General features: G+C 38.2%; 1 long non-coding RNA gene across 1 annotated transcript in view; it reads left to right on the top strand.

Annotated features, from left to right (window-relative positions):
* Positions 1–1253: 1253 nt before the first annotated feature.
* LOC309652655 overlaps positions 1254–21018 on the top strand; it is a 316601-nt gene continuing 296836 nt past the window's right edge. Inside the window, exon 1 of the long non-coding RNA XR_014258856.1 lies at positions 1254–1468. This is a non-coding gene — a long non-coding RNA (uncharacterized lncRNA). The remainder of the gene's footprint in view (positions 1469–21018) is intronic.

The following is a 21018-nucleotide window of genomic DNA, read 5'->3' as shown; positions in this document are numbered from 1 at the left end:
AATACTGAGTCAAGGAAGCTTTCTATACCAGCAGTTTTCCCAAAGAAGAGGAAAAAAAATTCAACATTAAAAACAACCACCTACACAGTCCTCTAAACACGGCTTTCTGAGTTAAAGTATAAAAGATTCGCAATGAGAGAAAATCACATAGGATGTCTATTTCGGTGTAGAGACAAGGAACTAAAGAGGAAACCCAAAATAGGAGGGATGGAAGTAGAACTGCCAGTTACTCAGTAGGGGACCTTTAGTAAATCACTTAACCTGGTCTCATTGCCTTTCAAACTAATCCAGACCTGCCCTCACCTCCCAGCCCTTTAATCCCTGTCCCATTTATATTGCTTCCCCTGCTTCCTCTGGGCCTAGGCTACTTCCCTCCCTCCTCTCGCTATGACTAAACATATTTCTTTTCTTAATACCTTTCCTGGGTAGTTTTTTTTTCTTTCCTCCTCATCTTGCTCTGTATGCCTGGAATGATTCTAGTGAGTCAGAGGTATCCTTTTAGAATCACAGTTTCCATAAAGCCTTCCTGTAACAAGCTGTAAGTTGCTGCTCACCCTTTTTATTTTAGTAATTATTAAAGCAAGCAGAAACTTTTCTTACTTTGATTTCAAAAGTTTAATTCCATTGTTTATCAAGACTTGTCGAACTTGCTAATAAACTGCGTTGGTAAGATTTCACTCAGCAAGAGACGTGATGTTTCTTCAAGTAATTACATCTTGCAGTCTCTGCTGTGTGCTTCCTTTTTCCTAGCCTGGGTCATGTGCACAGAAATAGATTTTGGGAAATGACACTTTTGTCCTAGACCTAGATGGAAGAGTTGTTTACATCTTGGATGAAGAAGTGAATGAACATAATTAAAGGCTAGAGATAGTATTCTCACCAGATGAAAAGTGCTGCTTTAACCCCATATCTTATAGTTGTTCCCTAATAATACTATTGGATTTATGAAAAGTTTGGAATTAGATCTAACTATATCTAAGCTGCAGAATGCTTGTAGAAATGCATTATGCATTTTAGAAATGCAAAAGATTGTATTCCTATAATTGTGCTGAAAATTAATATTATTCTTAGGCACTATTTTTATAAACACTAAATTGAATTAATTGAGAAGTAGGAAAATTCCAGGGAGGCACAAATTCTTGTGTGAGAAACTGCTTCCTCTGGAACTGTCTTGGGCTGAAAATTGTTAGAGGAGGTCATTGAGAGGATGTGACTGCTGGTTGACCCTCGGGCTGGACCCAGGCAAATGGAGGCTCCTCAACCCCTCCCCTGGCCTTGGAATGTACGTTCTGCCCACCGTTCCCACAGTGGGAGCCATTATCAAGGATGCAGCCTTGAGAGAGAGAGCAATGTGTTGTTGAGACCATCTGGACGGAACCCAGTTAAGGCCTCTGTATAAATTTTTAGGATTCTGGCAGGCAAGTGTGAAGATCTACTTATCTTGTGGCGCCCAAGACAAACCTCGTGGGTAAGTTCCTTTGCTTATTAAACCTGCCACCTACCAACACGGAGGGGCTGCCTCTTTCTTCCATCTCCCTTGCCTTCTGTATACAGAGACCACTTTACAAACCAATGAAATGGATACAGATGAATGGAAACCAAAACAATTCTGGTGTCAATTTTGACTTTGTTGTGTTTCTTGGTAAACTTTTTCAATAATAATCACCAAGGAGAAAGGTGGGGAAGGCAACTTACAGCTTTTTCTTCAGACATTTAGCATTATTATGTATTCTGTTTTACAGACAAGAAATATTAGATGGGTTCATGGTTAAGAACTGCACCAGGGCCAATATGTCTGCCTCTTTCTTGGCCCTAAAACTGATAAAGGGAATTATGGTAAGCAGAGAATCCGAAGACTAGTTCCATGCTCTATTATTTCTGTTAATTTCCAAGATGCTTCCATTTTCTGTGGGAATGATTTTGAAACCTCCAACTGTAATGTGTAGGGCTTTTCTTTTGTTTTTGTTTTTAACTGACGTTTTTGTGTCATTTTAATTTGCCAATTTAAATCATTTTTGCAATACAGATTTTTAATCTCACATTACTTTGAAGTCAGCTGCATACACTTTAGTTTCCGCCCCCCACCCCCAGCAAAAATCTACCTATTTAACTACCTGCTTAGACTCGTTGTGGTTCTCTTTATTTTCTCTTTCCTAGTTCACGGAATCAGAGCTGTTTTTAGATGATTATACACTTTAAAAAAAAAAGGTTCTACCAAATCAGTTCTTACAAGCATTAAAAATGTTTGGAAGATGGGGGGGAAAAAGAGAAATGTTTTGATATTCTTAGGGGATTTTCCAGGGAACATGTTAGCAACGCTGACATTTTGTATCAAGTTTTACCCACACAAATAGGCTCTTTACTGCCAACCTGACTTTTAAGAGGGCCTAAAAATGTTATCTAGAACAAAAATTAATTCAAATGATGCAAGCTGACATATCACTTGCATTTCAGATCATACATATTTTCCCATATCCCCAGATACAACACAACAAATAAACATAGGGAGACTCTGAAAGGTGGGAAGAAAGAGGTGAACTGCCTAGAGACCTTGGGATTTGAGGAATGGCATGGTGGTGAATTCTCTGTGTTTCCTTATTACCTCCCATATATCCTGGACAGGGCTCTCCAGAAGCCTCTAATCCAGAATTTCCAATAGACAAAGACAAAAGGAGGAAAAAAGTCCTTTTCCCTAGCCAAAGGACCTGGAGAAGGGTAGTTTAACATTAAAAAAAAAAAAATTGGAAACACCCACCATACTTCAGCCAAACACCAATGGAAACAATGTTTCCCACCTCTAGGATTTCAATGGGGCTGAGTGAGGATTTGATCTTCCATGCCTGCACCTTGCCCCATGGAAGCAGGTGGTAGTGCTCTAATTCTCTCCTTCCTCCAGGTGCAGGGCTAGGCAGGGGCCTAACCTTCTGAGCAGGGAGCTTATCTTCCATTTCCTGCCTGGTGGAAGCAGGCAGCACTCTAATTCCCCTGCTGAGTAATGTTAGCAGGTTATTCAGGGGAGCTGATCTTCCATCCCCCACCCAATGCAACCAGCAGGTACACTCCGGTTCCCCTGTAGGGATAGTGTTAGCGAGGCTGAGCTGGGACCTGGTCTTCCATTTCCTGCCTGGCAGTAGCAGGTGGTGCTCTGATTTCTCAACCAGGGTAGTGTCAGTGGGATCCAACTGTGAGCTGTGCCTCCACCTCCACCTGCAGTCAATGAGGCTGAGTGAGGTGAGAAGAAGTGGGACTAGTTGGCATTCTGCGTCCTCCTCTCTGCTTTCCTGGTGTCGGAGGGGTCCATTTGGAAGAGTGAGCTTCTGCCCTCACCCTGCAGCATCAAGGTGATATGAATAAGTCAACTTCTTCCCTTATTCGTGTCAGCAGCGCCCAGCAGGAAGCTGAGCTTTCGGTGTGAGTCGGTGCCCCACTTTCACCAGGAGAATGTCGACACAGCCAAGTGGGGAGCTAAGCCTTCATCCCACTTGTCTGCAATGAAGCAGTGTGTGTTGCTGCCAGGAGAGTTGTTGGGACCCACTGAGAAGCAAAACATGCACACCAAACTGCCCTCACACTAAACTTGAACAGGGGACAGCCTGCTAAAAAGGGGACGTTAAATAGGATCCAAAGTCTCATAATATCCAAAATGTCCAAAATAAAATAGAAAATCACTCGTCATACTAGAACCAGGAAAGTCATAGCATGAATGAATAAAAAAGACAACCAACTGATAATAACACCAAGATGAATCAGATCTTGGCATTATCTGACAAGGATTTTACAGTTATTGTTGTGTTTGTGTGATGAGAACACTTAAGATTTTCTTTCTTAGCAAATTTCAAGTATACAATACAGTGTTATTAACCATAGCCACCATGTTGTACATTAAATCCCAGACTTATTCATTTTATAACTGAGACTTTGTACCCTTTGACCAACATCTCCTATCCCCCCCACTCCTCAGCCCCTGGTAACCACCATTCTATTCTCCAGTTCTATGAATTCAACTTTTTTTTAGATTTCACACATAAATGAGCTCATACAGTATTTGCCTTTCTGTGTCTGGCTTATTTCACTCTGACAAAGATTTTAAACCAGTCATCATACAAATGTATAAACAAGCAATTACAAATTCTCTTAAAACAAAGGAAAAAATAGGAAATCTCAACAAAGAAATAGAATTTATTGAAAATAACCTAATGTAAATCATAGAACTGAAAAATACAATATAAATAAAAACTCAGTGGATGGCTCATTAGTGGAGTGGAGATTACAGAGGGGTGGAATTAGTGAACTTATGGAGAGATTGTTAGAATTTACTCATTCAAAACATACAGTTACCATATGATTCAGCAACTCCTAGGTATATGCCCAAGAGAAATGAAAACTTATGCCCACACAAATATTTGTAAATAGATATTCATAGCACCACTATTCATAGTGGCCCCAAAGTGAAAACAACCCACATGTCCATCAACAGATGAAAGGATAAACAAAATGTGTATACTCATACAATGGAATATTATTTAGCCATAAAAATGACTGGAGTACTGAATCTCAAAAACATTATGCTAAGTTAAAGAAGACAGGTATAAAAAGTCACATATTGTATCACTCCATTTCTATGAAGTATCCAGAATAAGAAAATCTATAGAGACGAGAAGTAGACTAGTGGTTTCCAGAGGCTGTAGGTGGGGAGAATGAGAAATGACTGCTAATGGGTACAGGATTTCTTTTGGGAGTGATAAAAATGTTCTGAAATTGATTGAGGTGATTGATGGTTGCACAACCCTGTAAATATACTAAAACCCATTGAATTATATGCTTCAAATAGGTGAAATTTATGGTATGTAAATTATGTCTCAGCAAAGCTAAATATAATATTAATGTAGTAGACTAGGTTAGCCAATTTTGAATACCTGCATGCCTTTTGTGCATATATAAAAATGGTTATTTAAAAGAAAAAGACATTCAAATTCAGTTCCACTCAAGTCCTATCTTTTTTGAGTAACTGTGCCAGGCACTGGTTTGGGGATGCTCTGAGGAATATAGAAATGAATAAGAAACAGTTCTTAACCTCAGAGAGCTTACTGGTGGTAGAGCCGTACATGAATATTTGTAATCTAAAATGGTCATTTTCACATAATTTATTTCATTTATTCAAATACAGCATCAATACATAAAAATATAGCAGTTAATGACAACATTAGGAACCTTACACAAGTGAACCATGTTTTTTCATATTGAGCCCCCCCCCCCATAGCATTTATCAGTATAAGAAATAGCAAAACTGAAGCTTGGTTCATGTTAACTATCATTCTTCATGATCCAATCAGATACTTATTACTAATACTTAAAGACCTTTCCTTTGGGCAATTGTTTGTGAAATCAACCTGTTCGACACTCCTATATTAACTTGGAAACAGTCACTATTTCTAGCTGTAACTCTTGACTGGGCTAATAATGTTTTGAATTAATTGACTAGCTTGCAGATGTGGAAGGAGCTACTTGATATATCTGTGTGGGCAATTTTCCGTGAGTCTTGTTGGCTCATTTAAGATTCTGTGAAGAATATAATGATTGACAGAAAAGCTTCCCTAAAGCAGCATTTATTTTGGAGATACATTACCTTTTACTAGTGAACTTGACAGTTCAACCTAATGTAAACTGACTGGAATTAACAGTCACACCGCAAGCTACTAATGTCCACATTGAGAGGGAGTATTTGTCCAATCAAATGCAGTTAATGATCTCTTGATAAACCACAAAGTTGGAACTAAACTATGTAATCTGAGGTGGAAGAAAATGAAATGCACTCAGAAGATGGTTATCTCTTAGATCAAAGTCTAGCAGTGCACATTTATCCAAACTTTTTACTCTGACTCCTCTCCACCCAACATTGAAAGGGGATTTGTGAATGAGGTCCATTTCTTGCAGGCCACAAAACTAATAAATGAATAGTAACTATCCAAAGACACTGCATAGTAGTGTAGTGTTGTCTGCCCTACAGTAAACCTGCTTGGGTTTGAATCCCTCTTCCCCCACTTAATAGTTCATTGACTTTGGGCAAGTCTCTATCCCTTTCTGAGCCTCAGTTTCCTTATCTGTGTAATGGGAATAGAAATAGAACTTATCACATGGGATATCTGAGAGTTTTGAATGAGATAATACAGAGTGTTTACCATACTGCCTGGCTCTTAGAAGCATGCTATACATATTCATACTTATTAATATCAACCATTATTTCACTCACAGAATGAAAGTTGGACAAATAGTGAGGATGTACAACCACCATGAGTATGATTGTGGACCACAGACATAAAGTTGGAAGCTGGGTTTTAAGGGCATTTGGGATCAGGTAAATGGAGTAGGTCACAAAGAAAGTTAAAGATATGAAAAAGCTAATCGCACTGACCATACTCTATTTTTTTTTTTAAGATAATGGCAGGATACTGCTGTTCCAGTTTATTAAAGGGATTTTAAAAAATTAATTAATTAATTAATTTGGTGTCACTGGTTCTTAGTTGTGGCTCTCAGGCTCCTTAGTTGCGGCTCACCAGCTCCTTAGTTGTGGCATGTGAACTCTTAGTTGTGGCATGCATGTGGGATCTATTTCCCTGACCAGGTATAGAAAACAGGCCCCCTGCAATGGGAGTGTGGAGACTTAACCACTGTGCCACCGGGGAAGTCCCCATACTCTATTTTCTGAGGTACAGTTTTATGGATAACTGCAAAGATACTAAAACTACCTAAAGCTACTCCACCGCTTCTTCCGGTGAAAATAGTAACATTCCCTCGAAAAGCCCAAGTTATCTATGCTCTTCATTACATCTCTGCTACGCAGTCAGAAAGCAGCTGAGATTGTTGCATTTATTTCTATTTAATAAATGACTCCCATATTTAGTAGCTTAAAGCAACAATTTTATTTGCTTACTGTTTTGTGGGTAAGGAATTCAGGAAGGGCTTGACTGATACTTTTTCTCTGATCCCCATGGTTTCAGTGGGGAGGGTTTGGACCAAGATGGGTTTGTCATTCACAAACTTAGAGCCTTGGGGCTCCTCGTCTCTTACTCTCTTTACATGGATCTCACTTTCCATGGCCTTTTATTCTGGCTTGGGCTCTTGAAGACATGGCAGTCTCAGGGTAGCTGGACTTCTTATATGGCAGCTGACTTGCCCCATGGTATGGTTCTAAGAGGCAGGAAATGGACACTGCCAGTCTTTTAATGCCTGGGCCCACACTCTGGCACAAAAATACTTGTGCAATATTCTATTGTTCCAAGCAGTCAAGAGCTCCCCAGGTTCAAGGGAAGAGGATATAGACCTCACCTCTCAATGAGAGAAGATCAAAGAATTTGTAGCCATTTTTTCCCCCCAACTTTATTAAGGTATAATTGACAAGTAAAATTGTATATAAAGTGTACATTGTATTGATTTGATATATGTATACATTGTGAAATGTTTACCATGATCAAGTTAATTAACACATCCATCACCTCACAGTTACCCTTTTTTTGTGGTGAGAAAAGTTAAGATCTATTCTCTTAGCAAATTTTAAGAATACAATACAATATTATTAACTATAGTCACTATGCTGTTTATTAGAGCCTCAGAATTCACTTTATAACTGAAAGTTTTTACCCTTTGGCCCACATTTACAAATTTCTCCTACCCCCCAACCCCTGGCAACCACCATTCTAGAATTTGTTTCTATGAATTTGCCTTTGTTTGGGAAAAATTTTACATATTATGCCATACTAACAGTTGTGAGGTGATATCTCATTGTGGTTTTGATTTGCTTCTCCCTGATGATTAGTGATGTTGAACACCTTTTCATATACCTGTTGGCCATTTGTATGTCTTCTTTGGAAAATATGTTATTCTGGTCCTCTGCCCAATGTAAAATCAGATTATTTGTTTTTATGCCATTGAGTTGTATGAATTCCTTATACGGCTGTCCCTTGGTACCTGTGGGGGATAGGTTCCAGGAACCCCCACAGGTACAAAATCTGAGGATACTCAAGTTGCTTACAGTCATCCCTCCATATCTGTGGGTTCTGCATCTGCAGAAATGAAGGGCTGACTGTATACATATATTGAAAAAAGTCTGTGTATAAGTGGACTCATGTAGTTCAAAGGTCAACTGTATATTTTCAAGGTTAACTCCTTATCAGATATATGGTTTGCAAATATTTTCTCCCATCCCATATGTTGCCTTTTCATTTTGTTGATTGTTTCCTTTGCTGTGCAGAAACTTGTTAGTTTAATGTAGTCCCACTTATTTATTTTTGCTGCTGTTGCCTGTGTGTTTGGTGTCATATCAAAAAAAAAAAATTGCCAAGATCAATGTCAAGGAGCCTTTCCCTGTGTTTTCTTCTAGGGGTTTTATGGCTTTGGGTCTTATATTTAAGTCTTTAATCCATTTTCAGTTAATTTTTGTGAATGGTGTAAGACAGAGTCCAATTTCATTCTTTCACACATGGATATCTGATTTTCCCAGCACAATTAATTGAATAAAATATTCTTTCCTCATTGTGTGTTCTTAGCACCCCTGTCAAAGATTAGTTGACCATATATACCTGGTTTTATTTCTGGGCTCTCTATTCTGCTCCACTGGTTTATGTGTCTGTTTTTATGCCAGAACCAACTGTTTTGATTACTATAGCTTTGTAATATAGTTTGAAATCAGGAAGTATGATGCCTCCAGTTTTCTTCTTCTTTCTCAAGATTGCTTTGGCTATTTGGGGGTCTTGCAGTTTCATATGAATTTTAGGATTGTTTTTTCTATTTCTGTGAAAAATGCCATTATAATTTTGATAGCAATTTTATTGAATCTGTAGATCACTGTGGGTCATATAGATGTTGTAACAATGTTAGTTCTTCCAATCCAAGAACATGAGCTCTTTCCATTTACTTGTGTCTTCTTCAGTTTCTTTCATTAATGTCTTATGGTTTTCAGTGTATAGGTCTTTCACCTTCTTGGTAAATTTATTCCTAAGTATTATAAATTTTGGTGCTATTGGAAATGAGATTGCTTTCTCTATTTCTCTTTTGGATAGTTTGTTTTTAGTGTATAGAACCACAAGTGATTTTTGTATGTTGATTTGTATCCTGCTGTAGCCATATTTGATCTACCACAGAGCTACATACCTATATGAATATATTTTTCTCAGCATTATCATTTGTTTGTTGATTAATGAAGCCTTGGTGTATGGAATATAGAGGTTAACATCATGAGGCTTATTTCTAAAGTTAAAACTGACATCAAATGTCACATTTAAATGTGTAGATGCTGAAAATCGTCTTTGGTTTTGAGTTTCCTTGGAAGCTTTCTTATTTGATTCTAGTGATATACCTAGATAAATTTTATTGAATGAAATGGAGACGTATAAAGGAATTTGCAATTATGTTCTCAATAGCACCTTTCAGTTCAATAAAATAAAATAGGTCAGAAATAATAGTAAATTAATTAAAACAGGTAAATTTGTGAAAGCAAAATGTATTCTGTAGATAAAATACAGGTTCCTAATGCAGATTGTTATCATGGGCTCATTATTTTAAAATAATTGTTTGCATCCAGAGAACACTCTTTTTAAGTCACATTGTTATTAACATAAAACTTGCTTACCCACCTAATTTATTCTGGTTATATGGCATCTATTTCCATTTGAATAAGAAAATGTTCCATGTGTTTCTTGCTAATAAGAAGAGTTCTGAGTATGAAAACTTGTTTTTCAATTTATATTGCATATTCCTGATTTTTACATATTGGTCTGCTGCCTAATGTCACTTATGTATGTGACTGACAGAGCCTCTTAATGTTGCTGGTCCTGCAACAAAGGATACTAAAGCTTTATTTTGTCTCCCTTCTGCTTATAGGGATTAGGTGATATTTGGCCTAAGACATTAACCTGACCATTGTAAAAGGATTTGGTCATTTCAAAGCTTTGGTAGTATCTTTGTGCAGCCAAAAAGCGGCAAGCAAAGGTGCAGGGTATTGACCATGCAAAGTTGTCAATGGATGCTGACTAGAGGAACAGCTAGTATATTCTAATGACTTAGCTTTACTGTTTCCCTGGGGACATGAACAGAACTCATCTCAAGGGACCTGAGTCTTCCTGGGCAGAGATTGTGACCTTTTTAGGGCATGTCACCACACTAAGCTCCTGGTTTCTGGGGACTCTTATTAACTAGGAGTGCTCCTCAAATTCCTGACCTAATTTTAGACTAAAGCAGTGATTTTCAACCTTGCTTCCATAACTACAGTCACCTGGGGAGATTTAAGAAGTCCTGATGCCTGGGGTTTACTGCAGAACAATTACACTGGGATATTTGAAAATGGAACTCCAAGACATCAGTGTTTTTTAAAACCCCAGAGGTGATTCCAATAAGCAGCATAAATAGTGAGATTTTTATATATACAAATATGTATATGTATATATACATATATATTTTTGAAAACAGTATATGTAAACCTTAAAATTTACTAAGTGGCAGGTTTACAACTCAAGGTTTCTGTAATTTTAAGTAGGACATACCAACCCACCAAGTGAATGTGGCATTTTATGTTTCCTGAATGGTGCATGACACCTCTTACGTTACCCAGTCTAAACTGGGAGATGTTTTTCATCATTTTTTGATTTCCTGTTTTGGTCATTGTCAATATTGTTGGAGAGCCTATTTTTAAAATTAAAAAAAACCTCAATACAAAAAGTGAAATTAAAAAATTTAAAAGGACTATAAAGAGATGAACACTAAATTTGAATCCAAACTAAAAGATAAGAATATATGTATGTAAAATTGATAGCACAACCACACTGGGAAAAAATAATTATTTGAAGTAACTTTTGATTAAGGACTCTAATTGTACAAACTCAGTGCTCTATATTCTTGAACTTAATATGTTTATTATTAATAATGGAATTAGTATAGTAAATCTGCAACTATTTTGTATATATTGTAGGACAGAGCAAGTGAGTAAACATATAGAAGTTATTGGGAACCAGGGTTATCGTTGTGGGAAAAAGAATGATACAAATATGAAGTAGAGGAAAGGGAGGAAAAACCTGTGTTATTACATTTGAATAGAAGGTATCAGACTGAACAATGGTTTAACAGATTTTGTAACTCTGCTCATTGAAGAGGTTTAGAAGCAACGCCATTCTAGTAATATTGAACATGCCTTGTTATTTGTGAATAACTTTTCCTCCAAAAAGGAACTAAGGCAACTTGGAAAAATTCTTGATTCTCACTCTGGGGGAGGTGAAGTATAAAGTGAAACTGGGACATTTCATTGTGCCAGAAAGCAAGAATGTGGTTTTTAAAAATATCAGCGTACTTCAAACGGACATAGGGTTTGAGTAGACATTTCTCCAAGCACATATACAAATGGCCAATAAGCACCTGAAAAGATGCTCAACATTGTTAGTCATTAGGGAAATGCAAACAAAAAACATAATGAAATACCACTTCACACCCACTAGGATGACTATAGCCTTAACAATGGAAAATAGGTGTTGGCGAGGATGTGGAGAAATGGAATTTCTCATTTATTGCTGGTGGGATGCAATAGTGCAGCCACTTTGGAAAACATTCTCGCAGTTTCTCAGAAAGTTAAACATAGAGCTAGCACCATATGACCCAGGAATTCAACTTCTAGGTATATACCCAAGGGGATTGAAAACAAATGTTCACACAGAACTGTGTACACGAATGTTCATAGCAGCATATTCACAGTAGCTAAAAGCAGAAACAACCCAATGTCCCTCAATTAATGAATGGATAAACAAAATATGATATATCCATACAATGGAATATTGTTCAGCCATAAAAAGGAACGAAGTACTGACACATGCTGCAACATAGATGAACCTGGAAAATGTGATGTTACATGAAAGAAGCCAGACATAAAAGGTCACATATTGTATGACACAATTTATATAAAATACCCAGAATAGGCAAACCCATAGAGACAGAAAATAGATCAGTGCTTGCAGTGGCTGGGTGAAGAGATAAGGGGAGTAATTACTTAACAAGTGCAGGGTTTCTCTCCGGTGATGAAAATGTTCTGGAGTTAGTGGTGATGGTTGCCCGACATTGTGAGTATACTAAAACCCACTAAATAGTACACATGAAAATAGTTTAAATGGGGACTTTTGTGTTATGTGAATTTTATCTCAGAAAAATAACCCCTACAAAAAGCAGCAAGTATCTTAGAACCAGACAGATCTGAGTTCATATCCAGACTTTGCTGTGTCCTAGATGTATGAATGTGTGTCAAGCACTTCATCACTGTGCATGTTTCATGCTCTGTAATATGGGTATTAATAATCCCTAGCTCAAATCTGGGGGACATATCGCAAGGGGCCCAGATATAACTTTCTGGAGTGCTTATAATATTTGTGTCCCCCACATTTAAACTGAAACCTCCTTCTCAAAAGGCAAACCCTCTCCATCCTTTACCTTCCTTGGATACGGTACAGTTATCAGCAGAGTTCACTCCATTTTCAAACACATGTATACTCTTTCTGCTCCCATGTCACCACACCCTGTTTTTTCTTTGAATTATGGTGTCTGTCAATTGGCTGATTCCTCTTCTCCTGCTTGCCTTTAAGTTTGGAAGACCTGGTTTGCATTCTGTCTGAGGACCACTTAGTTTTTCGGGCCAGGTAGTGTCTCCAGGATATTCATCCATGTCTTATTTTCGACCACAGTATATAAGCCAGTAACTCCCATTTATTTTACTTCTGAGATCTGGGGCTAAGTATGCTATTGACTGGTAGATATCTTCCACTGCATATGACAAGTTAGCACCTCAAACTCAAGGTGTAAGAGATGAAAATCCTTCTCTTCCCAGCTTGAACCTTTTCTTCAACTTAAACTTCATTTAACAAAAACCACCATCTATACAATTCTCAAGATAGAACCTGGAAAATTGTCTTAGACATTTTTCTATGAATCAACATTACATCCTATTAGTCAAGTTTGTGTAGTTTTCATGTTGAATATAAAATTCATCTATCTATACTTAGAGCTACCAAACAAATATTTACTTAAATAATAGGAAGACACATTATAACAGAAGTTAAGAAACTAGATTCTCAAATCAAACAGAAATAACGATTTTACCACTTTGGAGCCAGGCAATTTGGTCCTGTTAGTAACCTACCTGAATTTCAATTTCCTTATCAGTAAAATGGGATAACCCACATCTTACAGTATTTTGGTGAGAAATAAATGAGATAATGCATATAAAAAATTAGCATAGCATGGTACCAGTAAATAGCAAGTAACCAGTTCAGGAAATCTTTTTTCTTTTTTTTTTTTCAGATTTTATTTTATTTTATTTTATTTTGATTACCAAAGCAAAGACATTGATAAAGCAAATACAGTCTGCAATAATAAATACATCTGCAATAGATGCTAAATGTCACTAAATTATTATATAATTTAGACAGTAAATATGGTCTATTTTTGCTTCTTTCCAATAGAATACATTTGATCACATTTTTTTTTATACAGCAGGTTCTTATTAGTCATCAATTTTATACACATCAGTGTATACATGTCAATCCCAGTCACCCAATTCATCACACCACCACCACCCCCTCCCCGCGGCTTTCCCCCCTTGGTGTCCATACGTTTGTCCTCTACATCTGTGTCTCAATTTCTGCCCTGCAAACCGGTTCATCTGTACCATTTTTCTAGGTTCCACATATATGCGTTAATATATGATATTTGTTTTTCTCTTTCTGACTTACTTCACTCTGTATGACAGTCTCTAGGTCCATCCACGTCTCTACAAATGACCCAATTTCGTTCCTTTTTATGGCTGAGTAATATTCCATTGTATATATGTACCACATCTTCTTTATCCATTTGTCTGTCGATGGGCATTTAGGTTGCTTCTATGACCTGGCTATTGTAAATAGAGCTGCAATGAACATTGGGGTGCATGTGTCTTTTTTGAATTGTGGTTTTCTCTGGCTATATTCGCAGTAGTGGGATTGCTGGAGCATATGGTAATACTATTTTTAGTTTTTTAAGGAACCTCCATACTCTTCTCCATAGTGGCTGTATCAATTTACATTCCCACCAAGAGTGCAAGAGGGTTCCCTTTTCTCCACACCCTCTGCAGCATTTGTTGTTTGTAGATTCTCTAATGAAGCCCATTCTAACTGGTGTGAGGTGATACCTCATTGTAGTTTTGATTTGCATTTCTCTAATAATTAGTGATGTTGAGCAGCTTTTCATGTGCTTCTTGGCCATCTGTATGTCTTCTTTGGAGAAATGTCTATTTAGGCCTTCTGCCTATTTTTGGATTGGGTTGTTTGTTTTTTTTAATATTGAGCTGCATGAGCTGTTTATATATTTTGGAGATTAACCCTTTGTCGGTTGATTCGTTTGCAAATATTTTCTCCCATTCTGAGGGTTGTGTTTTCGTCTTGTTTATGGTTTCCTTTGCTGTGCAAAAGCTTTTAAGTTTCATTAGGTTCCATTTGTTTATTTTTGTTTTTATGTCCATTACTCTAGGAGGTGGATCAAAAAAGATATTGCTGTGATTTATGTCAAAGAGTGTTCTTCCTATGTTTTCCTCTAAGAGTTTTATAGTGTCCAGTCTTACATTTAGGTCTCTAATCCATTTTGAGTTTATTTTTGTGTATGGTGTTAGGGAGTGTTCTAATTTCATTCTTTTACATGTAGCTGTCCAGTTTTCCCAGCACCACTTATTGAAGAGACTGTCTTTTCTCCATTGTATATCCTTGCCTCCTTTGTCATAGATTAGTTGACCATAGGTGTGTGGGTTTATCTCTGGGCTTTCTATCTTGTTCCATTGATCTATGTTTCTGTTTTTGTGCCAGTACCATATTGTCTTGATTACTGTAGCTTTGTAGTATAGTCTAAAGTCAGGGAATCTGATTCCTCCAGCTCCGTTTTTTTCCCTCAAGACTGCTTTGGCTATTCGGGGTCTTTTGTGTCTCCATACAAATTTTTAAGATTTTTTGTTCTAGTTCCGTAAAAAATGCCATTGGTAATTTGATAGGGATTGCATTGAATCTGTAGATTGCTTTGGGTAGTATAGTCATTTTCACAATATTGATTCTTCCAATCCAAGAACATGGTATATCTCTCCATCTGTTGGTACCCTCTTTAATTTCTTTCATCAGTGTCTTATAGTTTTCTGCATACAGGTCTTTTGTCTCCCTAGGTAGGTTTATTCCTAGGTATTTTATTCTTTTTGTTGCATAAATGGGAGTCTTTCCTTAATTTTTCTTTCAGATTTTTCATCATTAGTGTATAGGAATGCAAGAGATTTCTGTGCATTAATTTTGTATCCTGCAATTTTACCAAATTCATTGATTAGCTCTAGTAGTTTTCTGGTGGCATCTTTAGGATTCTCTATGTATAGTGTCATGTCATCTGCAGTGACAGTTTTACTTCTTCTTTTCCAATTTGTATTCCTTTTATTTCTTTTTCTTCTTTGATTGCCGAGGCTAGGACTTCCAAAACTATGTTGAATAATAGTGGTGAGAGTGGACATCCTTGTCTTGTTCCTGATCTTAGAGGAAATGCTTTCAGTTTTTCACCATTGAGAATGATGTTTGCTGTGGGTTTATCATATATGGCCTTTATTATGTGCAAGTAGGTTCCCTCTATGCCCACTTTCTGGAGAGTTTTTATCATAAATGGGTGTTGAATTTTGTCAAAAGCTTTTTCTGCATCTATTGAGATGATCATATGGTTTTTATTCTTCAATTTGTTAATATGGTGTATCACATTGATTGATTTGCATATACTGAAGAATCCTTGCATCCGTGGGATAAATCCCACTTGATCATGGTGTATGATCCTTTTAATGTGTTGTTGGATTCTGTTTGCTAGTATTTTGTTCAGGATTTCTGCATCTATATTCATCAGTGATATTGGTCTGTAATTTTCTTTTTCTGTAGTGTCTTTGTCTGGTTTTGGTATCAGGGTGATGGTGGCCTCATAGAATGAGTTTGGGAGTGTTCCTCCCTCTGCTATATTTTGGAAGAGTTTGAGAAGGATGGGTGTTAGCTCTTCTCTAAATGTTTGATACAATTCACCTGTGAAGCCATCTGGTCCTGGACTTTTGTTTGTTGGAAGATTTTTAATCACACTTTCAATTTCATTACTTGTGATTGTTCTGTTCATATTTTCTATTTCTTCCTGGTTCAGTCTCGGAAGGTTGTGCATTTCTAAGAATTTGTCCATTTCTTCCAGGTTGTCCATTTTATTGGCATACAGTTGCCTGTAGTAGTCTCTTAGGATGCTTTGTATTTCTGTGGTGTCTGTTGTAACTTCTCCTTTTTCATTTCTGATTTTATTGATTTGAGTCCTCTCCCTCTTTTTCTTGATGAGTCTGGCTAATGGTTTATCAATTTTGTTTATCTTCTCAAAAAACCAGCTTTTAGTTTTATTGATCTTTGCTATTGTTTTCTTTGTTTCTATTTCAGTTATTTCTGCTCTGATCTTTATGATTTCTTTCCTTCTGCTAACTTTGGGTTTTGTTTGTTCTTCTTTCTCTAGTTGCTTTAGGTGTAAGGTTAGATTATTTATTTGAGATTTTTCTTGTTTCTTGAGGTAGGCTTGTATAGCTATAAACTTCCCTCTTAGAACTGCTTTTGCTGTATCCCATAGGTTTTGGATTGTCGTGTTTTCATTGTCATTTGTCTCTAGGTATCTTTTGATTTCTTCAGTGATCTCTTGGTTATTTAGTAACGTAGTGTTTAGCCTCCATGTGTTTGTGTTTTTAACGTTTATTCCCCTGTAATTCATTTCTAATTTCATAGCATTGTGGTCAGAAAAGATGCTTGATATGATTTCAATTTTCTTAAATTTACTGAGGCTTGATGTGTGACCCAAGATGTGATCTGTCCTGGAGAATGTTCCATGTGCACTTGAGAAGAAAGAGTAATCTGCTGTTTTTGGATGGAATGTCCTATAAATATCAATTAAATCTATCTGGTCTATTGTGTCATTTAAAGCTTCTGTTTCCTTATTTATTTTCATTTTGGATGATCTGTCCATTGGTGTAAGTGAGGTGTTAAAGTCCCCCACTATGATTGTGTTACTGTCGATTTCCTCTTTTACAGCTCTTAGGAGTTGCCTTATGTATTGAGGTGCTCCTATGTTGGGTGCATATATATTTATAATTGTTACATCTTCTTCTTGGATTGATCCCTTGATCATTATGTAGTGTCCTTCCTTGTCTCTTGTAACATTCTTTATTTTAAAGTCTATTTTATCTGATATGAGTATTGCTACTCCAGCTTTCTTTTGATTTCCATTTGCATGGAATATCTTTTTCCATCCCCTCACTTTCAGTCTGTATGTGTCCCTAGGTCTGAAGTGGGTCTCTTGTAGACAGCATATATATGGGTCTTGTTTTAGTATACATTCAGCAAGCCTGTGTCTTTTGGTTGGAGCATTTAATCCATTCACGTTTAAGGTAATTATCGATATGTATGTTCCTATGACCATTTTCTTAATTGTTTTGGGTTTGTTTTTGTAGGTCCTTTTCTTCTATTGTGTTTCCCACTTAGAGAAGTTCCTTTAGCATTTGTTGTAGAGCTGGTTTGGTGGTGCTGAATTCTCTTAGCTTTTGCTTGTCTGTAAAGCTTTTGATTTCTCCATCGAATCTGAATGAGATCCTTGCGGGGTAGAGTAATCTTGGTTGTAGGTTCTTCCCTTTCATCACTTTAAGTATATCATGCCACTCCCTTCTGGCTTGTAGAGTTTCTGCTGAGAAATCAGCTGTTAACCTTATGGGAGTTCCCTTGTATGTTATTTGTCGTTTTTCCCTTGCTGCTTTCAATAATTTTTCTTTGTCTTTAATTTTTGCCAATTTGATTTCTATGTGTCTCGGCGTGTTTCTCCTTGGGTTTATCCTGTATGGGACTCTCTGCGCTTCCTGGACCTGGGTGGCTATTTCCTTTCCCATATTAGGGAAGTTTTCGACTATAATCTCTTCAAGTATTTTCCTGGGTCCTTTCTCTCTCTCTTCTCCTTCTGGGACCCCTATACTGCGAATGTTGTTGCATTTAATGTTGTCCCAGTGGTCTCTTAGGCTGTCTTCATTTCTTTTCATTCTTTTTTCTTTATTCTGTTCCGCAGCAGTGAATTCCACCATTCTGTCTTCCAGGTCACTTACCCGTTCTTCTGCCTCAGGTATTCTGCTATTGATTCCTTCTAGTGTAGTTTTCATTTCAGTTATTGTATTGTTCATCTCTGTTTGTTTGTTCTTTAATTCTTCTAGGTCTTTGTTAAACATTTCTTGCATCTTCTTGATCTTTGCCTCCATTGTTTTTCCGAGGTCCTGGATCATCTTCACTATCATTATTCTGATTTCTTTTTCTGGAAGATTGCCTATCTCCACTTCATTTAGTTGTTTTTCTGGGGTTTTATCTTCTTCCTTCATCTGGTACATAGCCCTCTGTGTTTTCATCTTGTCTATCTTTCTGTGAATGTGGTTTTTGTTCCACAGGCTGCAGGATTGTAGTTCTTCTTGCTTCTGCTGTCTGCCCTCTGGTGGATGAGGCCATCTAAGTGGCTTGTGCAGGTTTCCTGATGGGAGGGACTGGTGGTGGGTAGAGCTGGGTGTTGCTCTGGTGGGCAGAGCTCAGTAAAACTTTAATCTGCTTGACTGCTAATGGGTGGGGCTGGGTTCCCTCCCTGTTGGTTGTTTGGCCTGAGGCAACCCAACACTGGAGCCTACCTGGGCTCTTTGGTGGGGCTAATGTCAGACTCTGGGGGGGCTCACACCAAGGAGTACTTCCCAGAACTTCTGCTGCCAGTGTCCTTGTCCCCACGGTGAGCCACAGCCACCCTCCACCTCTGCAGGAGACCCTCCAAAACTAGCAGGTAGGTCTGGTTCAGTCTCCTATGGGGTCACTGCTCCTTCCTCTGGGTCCCGATGTGCACACTACTTTGTGTGTGTTCTCCAAGAGCGGAGTCTCTTTCTCCCCAAGTCCTGTCGGAGTCCTGCAATCAAGTCCTGCTAGCCTTCAAAGTCTGATTCTCTAGGAATTCCTCCTCCCATTGCTGAACCCCCAGGTTGGGAAGCCTGATGTGGGGCTCAGAACCTTCACTCCAGTGGGTGGGCTTCTGTGGTATAAGTGTTCTCCAGTCTGTGAGTCACCCACCCAGCAGTTATGGGATTTGATTTTGCTGTGACTGTGCCCCTCCTACCCTCTCATTGTGGCTTCTCCTTTGTCTTTGGATGTGGGGTATCTTTTTTGGTGAGTTCCAGTGTCTTCCTGTCGATGATTGTCCAGCAGCTAGTTGTGATTCTGGTGTTCTCACAAGAGGGAGTGAGAGCACGTCCTTCTACTCTGCCATCTTGGTTCAGGCCTCCAGGAAATCTTGTTCTTGTTAAGTTTGACCCTTTCCATTGCAGAAAGTATTCTAGGTCTTATACCTTTCTCTTGATCTCAGATATTCTCAGACCTTATTTGGAGTATGGGAGGGTGTTTCCACTCAGGGTGATTAGAGAGGGACCAGGCAAAGCCTTAGAATGAAAGCAGTCTTGAAGCCCTCTGGCATGGTATAGAATACTGACCAGGCAAAGTCGTCAATGGATGCTGACTGGAGGAAGAGCCAGTATATTCCAATGACTCAGCTCTATTGTTTCTCTGGGAACATGAACAGAACTCATCTCAGGGGACCTGAGTCTTCCTGGGTGGAGGTTTTTCCCCTTTTAGGACATACCACCATAATCAGTTCTTGGTTTCTGGGGACTCTTATTAACCAGTATTCTTCTGCTTCTCCTCAAATGCCTGACCTAATTTTAGACTGGAGTAGTGATTTTCAACCTTGCTTCCATACTACAATCACATGGGAAGATTTAAGAAATCCTGATGCCTGTCCTTAACTGCAGAGCAGTTAAATCAGGATCTCTGGAGATCTGGAGATGGGACTCCAAGACATCAGTATTTTTTAAAACCCCCAAGGTGATTCAAAGATGCAGCAAAGGTGGTGAACCACAAATCTAATGTCTTGCAACACAAAAATGTGGTCTGTGACAAGCAACATCCACATCAACTTGGAGGTTTTTAGAAATGTAGAAGTTTAGCCATATCCCAGATCTACTGAATCAGAATCTACAATTTCACGAGATACTTGAGTCATTATGAGAAGCACTGGTTTAGAACAATGATTCTCAATTCTGGCTACACATTAATATTAGCTGTAAGATCAGATGTTAGAGCAGATTTGAGAAGACAGGGAAATGTGAGTCAGTAAAGAGGGCCCAAGGGAAGTGGAGTCGGGAGGGAGACAGCCTATTGATTGATGCAAATAATCCAAAGATATGTCTTAGTATGTTAGAGGGTGCAGAGGATCACATTTAATGTTTATTTATCACTTTTGATTTGTGGTAGCCAACCTCCAAGAGGATCTCCAGTGATCCGTACCTCCTGGTATTCAGGCCCTTATGTAGTCTCCTCCCACACTGAATCAGGACAATAATGGAAATAATGATGCTGGTTTCAAGGTTAGGTAATAAAAGACATTGCAGCTTCTGATTTGGCCTCTTGGATCCCTTGCTCTGGGGAAAGCCAGCTGCCATACTGTGATAATACCCAAGGAGGCCCATGGAGAGGCGTGTGGAGAAGAACTGGGGCCTCCTTCTGAACTGCCAGCCATGGGAGTGAGTGAGCCATCTTAGAAGCGGGCCTTCCAGTTTTGGCTGAACCTTCAGGTGACAGCAACCCTAGCCAGTATCTAACTGCAGCTGCCTGAGAAACCCCGTGAAAGAAATGCCTGTTAGAGCCCTGACCAAATTCTTTATCTACAGAAACTGTGGCATAATCAGTGATTGTTTTATACCACTAAGTTTTGGAATAATTTGTATTCTACCATTAAATAATTGCAACAGGGTTTGGTACCTGGAAGTGGGGTGCCGATATAACAAAAACCTAAAATGTGGCAGTGGATTTGGAATAAGAAGACAGGCAGAAGTTGGAAGAGCTTTGAAGAGATTGTTAAGGCCCTAAGGGA

The sequence above is a fragment of the Balaenoptera physalus genome, assembly GCF_965194825.1.
Source record: "Balaenoptera physalus genome assembly, chromosome: X".
NCBI classification, from domain to species: Eukaryota; Metazoa; Chordata; class Mammalia; order Artiodactyla; family Balaenopteridae; genus Balaenoptera; species Balaenoptera physalus.
Note: the sequence above shows the minus strand (reverse complement) of the source record. Positions and strands in the feature narration are given on the sequence as shown.